The sequence below is a fragment of the Scyliorhinus canicula genome, unplaced genomic scaffold (assembly GCF_902713615.1).
Source record: "Scyliorhinus canicula unplaced genomic scaffold, sScyCan1.1, whole genome shotgun sequence".
NCBI classification, from domain to species: domain Eukaryota; kingdom Metazoa; phylum Chordata; class Chondrichthyes; order Carcharhiniformes; family Scyliorhinidae; genus Scyliorhinus; species Scyliorhinus canicula.
The window spans coordinates 422,878-430,561 of NW_024055498.1; the positions used below are offsets into that span (position 1 = coordinate 422,878).

Consider the following 7,684-nt stretch of genomic DNA (forward strand, 5'->3'; position numbering starts at 1 on the left):
ACCAAATTCAAATAGATATTAATTAAATTAACTAATTAAATGTCAGTGGAGAAAGATTGTTCAGAGCGTGGCCAACCTCCGGAATGAGGACAAATGAAAGACAAGACACCTGTAGTGGTCAGAAAATAGAAGCAGGAGGAGGCCATTCGGCCCTTCGAGCCTGCTCCACCATTCATTCTGATCATGGCTAATCATCAAATTCAATACCCTGATCCTGCCTCCACTACCCCCGGATCCCTTTAGAACTAAATCTAATTCCTTCGTGAAATTAAACAGCGTTTTGGCCTCAACTACTTTTCGTGGGAGTGAATTCCACATATTCACTACTCTCTGGTGAAGAAATTTCCCCTCACCTCAGTTCTAAAAGGTTTACCCCTTATTCCCAAACTGTAACCCCTCGTTCTGGACTCCCCCACCACCGGGAACATTCTTTCTGAATCTACCCTGTCTAATCCTGTTGGAATACGATTCTATGAGATCCCCTCTCACTCTTCTAAACTCCAATTAATATTATCCTAACCATACTTAGTCTCTCCTCATATGACAGTCCCACTATCCCAGGAATCAGCCTGGTAAACCTTTGCTGCACTCCCTCCATAGCAAGAACCTCCTTCCTCAGATAAGGACACCAAATCTGCACGCAATACATCAGGTTTTGTCTAACCAATGCCCTGTACAATCACAGTAAAACATCCCTATTCCTATCCTCAAATCCTCTCGCTATGAAGGCCCACATACCATTTGCCTTCTTTACTGCTGTTCCTGAGCACTTACTTTCAGCGTTTGATACATGAGGACACCAAAGTCTCGCTGAGTACAGTATCCACCTCTCCCAATTTACACCCATTCAACAAATAATTTGCTTTCCTGTTTTTGCTACCAAAGCTGAAACCTCACATTTATCCACATTATACTGCACCTACCATGTATATACCCACTCACTCAGCCTGTCCAAATCCTGCTGAAGCATCTCTGTATCCTCCTCGCAGTTCACCCGTTGCATCATTTATTTACTGTGTTACTGATACCGGCTCAGACCCCAATTTATATTAGGAATCCGGATGAGACCCCAATGTTTTTTAATTTATAAAACCGTGAGGAAAAGATACTTCACTCCCGGAGTGATTCCACTGACTAACAGCGATCTTTTATATTAAAACAAACTTTATTAGTAACACAATACCAACTAAACTAACATCACAGAGAATAGCTGCAATTAACAGTTAAACTATTCTTAATTACTACCTTAGACCTTTTATTCTCCAATTAACCAAAGGCCATTACTGGTCAAAAGCCACTTGGAAATAAAGTTAGCAAACACAGGGATCCTTGCTGTCCTCTGTGTAGAGTTGCTTTCAGTAAAAGTGAGACACCTTTCAGGTTTCCGTCTTTGACTCATTGGTTACATTTCGCTACCCCACTAACTGTCTTATTGCCATTTTAATAAGGCTAAACACAATTCCTCAATTATCTTAAACCCCGGTGGACCTTTCTATAAACTAGATTTCATTTGCCCAATTTAGAGAAACAATTAAATGGTTAGATTCAATGATTATCCCATTTTTACATTTTAATTGCATCTTTTGCAAACATACCATCTGCCTGTATGTTAGATTTATTGTCACGTGCAGAGATACAGTGAAAAGTATTATTCTGCATACAATCCAGGCAGATCGTTCCATGCGTGAAATAACATAGGACATACGATAAATACACAATGTAAATGCATAGACATAGGGTGACGCAGAGTACAGTGATACTGTAAATGTGCATTTTCAAAAATATTACTGCAATATATATAAAATTGTATATGTATAATAATTTCCTACATTCATCAGAATTGTCCAGGATAAAATTAATGCATTTCATCTGCTTCTGTTGATCATTTCAGTGGAAATGTGCCCTCGCTCAGAGATTCAGCCGACAGAAATTAAAATTGGGACACTGGCCAGTGCAACAGAAACCTCCCCCGACCCTCCCACTTCACCCACTGTCAGAATGAACGTGGGTCAGTCCTGGATGGGATTAACAGCAGCCACAACAGCAGAATCCAACCCCTGTAATGACTTGTGAACTCGGTGATGTTTCTGCAAGTGGGCTGTACTTCTGAATCCTTTCCCACACACAGAGCAGATAAACGGCTTCTCATCAGTGTGAAGTCGCTGGTGTGTTAACAAGTTGGATGAATTAACAAATCTCTTCCCACACACAGAGCAGGTGAACGGTCTCTCCCCAGTGTGTACTCGCTGGTGTGTCTGCAGGTTGGATAACTGAGTGAATCCTTTCCCACACACTGAGCAGGTGAACGGCTTCTCCCCAGTGTGAACCCGCTGGTGTCTCTGCAGGTGGATTGAATCAACAAATCTGTTTCCACAAACGGAGCAAGTAAACGGCTTCTCCCCAGTGTGAATTCGCTGGTGTCTGCTCAGGCTGGATGGATCTCCAAATCCTTTCCGACACACAGAGCAGGTAAATGGTCTCTCCCCAGAGTGAACTCGCTGGTGTCTCAGCAGGCTGGACAACTGAGTGAATCCCTTCCCACAGTCAGAACAGGTGTATGGCCTCTCCCCAGTGTGAACTCGGGAGTGTGTGTGCAGGTTGGATGAATCTCCGAATCCCTTCCCACACACGGAGCAGATAAACGGCATCTCCCGAGTGTGAATTCGCTGGTGCCTCAGCAGGCTGCATAACTGAGCAAATCCCTTCCCACAATCAGAACAGGTGAACGGCCTCTCCCCAGTGTGAATTCGTGAATGTGTGAGCAGTTTGGATGAATCTCCGAATCCTTTCCCGCACACAGAGCAGATAAATGGCATCTCAGTGTGAAGTTGCCAGTGTGTAAGCAGAATGAATGAAAGGACAAATCTCTCCCCAGTGTGAACTTGCTAGTGTTTGCGTAGACTGGATGAAGTAGTAAACCCGTTCCCTCACGGAGCAGGTGAACTGGGTGACCCCACTGGTGTGTCAGCAGATTGGATGAAGCAGTAAATCCTTTCCCACACTGAGAGCAGGTGAACGGTCTCTTGTGTGAGTGAGTCGATGAGTTTCCAGCTCAGATGGGGAAGTGAATCCCTTCCCACAATCCTCACAGTTTCCCCCTGGTGCGGGAGTCTCGGTGCTTTTCCAGTCACACTGATGGTAAAATGGCCGACTGTGTCAGATCTTGATGTGAAGTTTGGTTTGAGATTTCTTGCTGCAAATCCTCCCCTTTGAATATCCTGTTAAAGGAGTTTACAAATATCATCACGGTCAGTACAGCTCAGAAATTCAGAACAGACAATTCTAGTTACTGTCACACACACTCTATCTCTCTCTCCCTCCATTCTCACTCTGCTGTATCTAAGGTACACACTCCCTATTCTCCAGAAGTTGCTAATTCCCGCTGATCGACAGATCGACACTCAAGGTTTCCTGTTCTCGACCAAAAGATCTTATATCCTCAGAGATAAGAGTAGACCATTCAGCCCATCAAACCTGCTTTTCTATTTAATAAGATCATGGCTGATCGGATTGTGACCTGAACTTCATTTTCTTCCTATCACCATAATCCTCGACTCCCTTTTTGATCAAAACTCTAACTGGGCCTTGTATATATTTAATGATGCAGCCTCCACTGCTCTCTGGGGAAGAGAATTGCAAAGACTAACCCGCCTCTGAGGGAAGACATTGCTCCTCATCTCCATCAGAAATGGGGACCCTTTATTTTGACAATCTGCCCACTCGCTCCTGTATCCCCCATGAGGGGAAACATCCTCTCTTCATCTCCCCTATCATGTTACCTCAGAATCTTATATGTTTCAATATGATCACCTCTAAACGCCAATGAGTCCAGGCCCAACCTTTCCTCACAACACAGCACCTTCATCCCAGGAATCAGCCCGGTGATCCTTCTCTGATCTGCTCCCAATGCAAGAATCACCCTCCTTAGTGAAGGAGATTAAAAGTGTGCACCGTACTCCAGGTACTGTGATCTGATAGTCATTACAGAGACACGGCTGCAAGATGACAAAGGCTGCGACCTGAATATTCAAGGGTGCGTGACGTTTCAGAAGAACAGGAAACTGGGAATATGCGGAGAGACAGCTCTGTTAATTAAGGAAAACATTAGTACAATAGAGAGAGTTGACCTCAGTTCCGGAGATCAAGATGTAGAATCAGGTTACGATCAGAATCAGATAAGAAATGATAAACGTAGGAAGTCGCTTGTGGGAGTTGTTTCTAGGCCCCCCGAACAGTAACCACACTGCAGGGCGGAGAATACAGCGAGGAACAATGGCTTGTGAGAAAAGTACTGCAATAATCATGTGATTTTAATCTACATACAGGTTGCGCTAATCAGATTGGTAAAGGTAAACAGGCAGATGAGTTCATTTGAATTTTAAATTTAGAGTACCCAATTATTTTTTTCCAATTAAGGGAAAATTTAGCATGACCAATCCTGCGTATCTTTGGGTTGTGAGCGTGAAACCCATGCAGACACGGGGAAAATGTGCAAACTCCACACGGGCAGGGAGCCGGGGCTGAGATCAAACCCAGGTGCTCAGTGCTGTGCAACAGCAGTGCTAACCACTGCAACACCGTCCCGCACACAGAGGGAGTGTTTTTGGGACAGTTTCTTAAGTCTGCTGACCTCAGAGCAAACTAGTCTTGATCACTGAATCACTGAATTGTTAGGGTGCAGAAGGCCCATTGTGTCTGTACCGACTCTCCAAATGTGGATGACTTAGTGCCGTTCCCCGTACCTCCCTTGACAACTTCACATCTGAAATGATTGCTCAATACTGGGTTACAAAGTCCTCAGGGTTAAACCCAGCAGCTTCTCCTGCATCTCCATTCCAGCCAAACTGACACAACAAACCAATGGGAATTGGACAAAACCTTGGAAAGAAAAGATGCTGCAAGGAAGTGAAGAAAGGACAGGGCAATGGGATGAGGCAGCATGGGTATGATGGGCTGAATGGCCTCCATCTATATTGTAATCATTCAATGATTCTGCGACAAAGGACTGTAATTGGAGGCCAGATACTAACCTCCACAACCAACCCTTCCCAACACAAATCAGTTCTTAATTGGTCTATCTCTGCTTCTAGACTCGGTTCCATGAGAAATGCCTGTAACAGAATAAGAGCAAAATACTGTGGTTACTGAAAATCTGAAATAAAAAGAGCAAATACTGAAAATACTCATCATATCAGCAAGTAACTGTGGCAAGAGAAACAGAGTTAACATCACCGGGTGACAGAATAAATAAACATATGAACAAGGAGCAGGAGTCGCCATTCAGCCCCTCAAGTCTGCTCCACCATTTAGTAAGATCATGGCTGGTCTGATAGTAATCTCAAATCTTCAATTGCAGGGAATAAATATGGAGCAGAATTTGATGGTTAATATCAGCTGATCAGCAGAAGGAAAATGATCTCTGATGCTGGAAAAACAATTCCTGACCATGGGAAAATAAAGATGGTAAATCAGCAGCACATAGCCAAGCGATGGGCAGCAGTTAAATCTTTATTCAGGCACATTGGAAGAAATAACAGTAAAATACCAAACATGGTTAAAATAAATCCACTATTAGAGGCAGAAGACATTAGACAATGGCAGAGAGGTGATGAGGGAGGGCAGAGCACAAACAGAGCAACGGGTGAACATGGATTCATATCCACAGTGAAAGACCAAACCTGCCCCAGAGCCCTGGAACCAGAGCACAGATAACAAAACACACTAAAAAGTCTAAATTACAGATGAATGCTCAATAATACTCACCTCTGGAACTATTTCACTGTGTTAAAATTTAAACACTGCTGTTGGAGCTGCAGCTGGAAAGAATTCAGCAGCACTGGAATCAGAGAAAAATTGCAGTCTTCAAATCTTCCGGAGTGTGGCGGCTCGGGGCTTTTCACAGTAACTTCATTGCAGTGTTAATGTACACCTATTTGTGACAATAAAAAATGTGCTTATTATTAAGGTGTGCCCTGCAGCACCTTTCCCCCCTCGAAAGAGGGTGTCTGTAAACCAGACCTTTCAATCAATGAGTCATACATTTTCTCTCCTGGCCACTGGAACCCCGGCCCGGTGGCAGAGTGGTTTGCACTGCTGCCTCACAGCACCAGCGACCAGAGTTCAATTCCGGCCTTAGGTGACTGTGTGGAATTTGCACATTCTCCACGTGTCTGTGTAGGTTTCCTCCAGTGCTATGGTTTCCTTCCACAGGTCAGGTGGGGACAGGGTGAAGAGTGGGCCTAGGAAGGGTCTTTCGAAGGGACGGTGCAGTCTTGACAGGCCGAATGGCCTTTCTGCACTTCAGGGATTCTCTGATCAAAGAGGCCAGGATGAGCACGCATGCGCACTGCTCCCCGCCGAATGAAGATGGCGGCGGTGGAACTGGGCCTGATCCGGATAAATTCCCCGCAGCTGCAAACTCGGGAACTGAAGGGTTTTATTCCGGCCGTGGACCTTCACCGGGCGTTTATGAAGCCTCCTCTCCCTCACCACCCCCGACTCCCGGCTCCATTCCGCCCTCCGTCCCAATGACTCACCCGCCCAAACAGTCGCTCCCGCACTCGCAGACCTCCATGCAAAGTGACACTGCGCATGTTCCAGTTAGATCTCCACGCCTGCGCACTAGGCTCATGCGGAGGGAATAGAGCACATTCACATCAAGGGCACTGCTGGGTAATATCCGCACCATTGCAACATCCCAGTAAATACAATATAACTTTTTTTAAAAAACAATTTTTATTCACATTTTCACAAAAAAGAAAACAATAACAGAAAATTCTAAGAACAAAAAAAAACAGAACCCCCCCCCCCCCGCCGTAAATACAAAAGAGAAACAACAAATTAACGCCGGTCATTGGCAAATAACAGATATTCAACCCAAAACAAAAACAGAGAGACAACCCCCCCACCCCCCACCCCACCCCCCGTTGCTGCTGCTGCTGACCTTTTGTTTTTACCGTTCTGCCAGGAGATCTAGGAATGGTTGCCATCTCCTGAAAAACCCCTACACTGATCCCCTTAGGGCAAATTTCACCCTCTCCAATTTAATGAACCCCGCCATATCGTTGACCCAGGCCTCCACACTTGGGGGTCTTGCACCCTTCCACTGAAGTAAAATCCTCCGCCGGGCTACTAGGGACGCAAAGGCCAGAACACCGACCTCTTTCGCCTCCTGCACTCCCGGCTCCACTGCAACTCCAAATATTGCGAGTCCCCAGCCTGGATTGACCCTGGATCCTACCACCCTCAATACCGTCCTTGCTCCACCCTTCCAAAATTTCCCCAGCGCTGGGCATGCCCAGAACATGTGGACATGGTTTGCTGGGCTCCCTGAGCACCTAATACACCTGTCCTCGGTCCCAAAAAACCGGCTCATCCTTGTCCCGGTCATATGAGCCCTATGCAGTACCTTAAACTGTATGAGGCTAAGCCTCGCACACGAAGAGGAGGAGTTCACCCTTTCTAGGGCATCCACCCACGTCCCCTCCTCAATCTCCTCACCCAGCTCCTCCTCGCATTTATCTTTCAGCTCCTCCACCGAGGCCTCGTCTACCTCCTGCATCACCTGGTACACTTCCGAGATCCTCCCCTCTCCAACCCATACCCCCGAGAGCACCCTATCCTTGACCCCAGGCGGCAGCAGCAGGGCCCCGCCACCTGCCGCCTGACAAACGCCCTTACTTGC

The 7,684-nt window shown here is 46.0% G+C and overlaps 1 long non-coding RNA gene across 1 annotated transcript; it reads right to left on the reverse strand.

Moving 5' to 3' along the window:
* Positions 1 to 2,628: 2,628 nt before the first annotated feature.
* LOC119960314 lies at positions 2,629 to 6,580 on the reverse strand. The gene is made up of 4 exons (XR_005459375.1): positions 6,537 to 6,580; positions 5,764 to 5,929; positions 5,031 to 5,111; positions 2,629 to 3,218 (listed from the first exon to the last, which is right to left on the reverse strand). It is a non-coding gene; the product is annotated as an uncharacterized LOC119960314 (long non-coding RNA).
* Between the last annotated feature and the right edge of the window lie 1,104 nt (positions 6,581 to 7,684).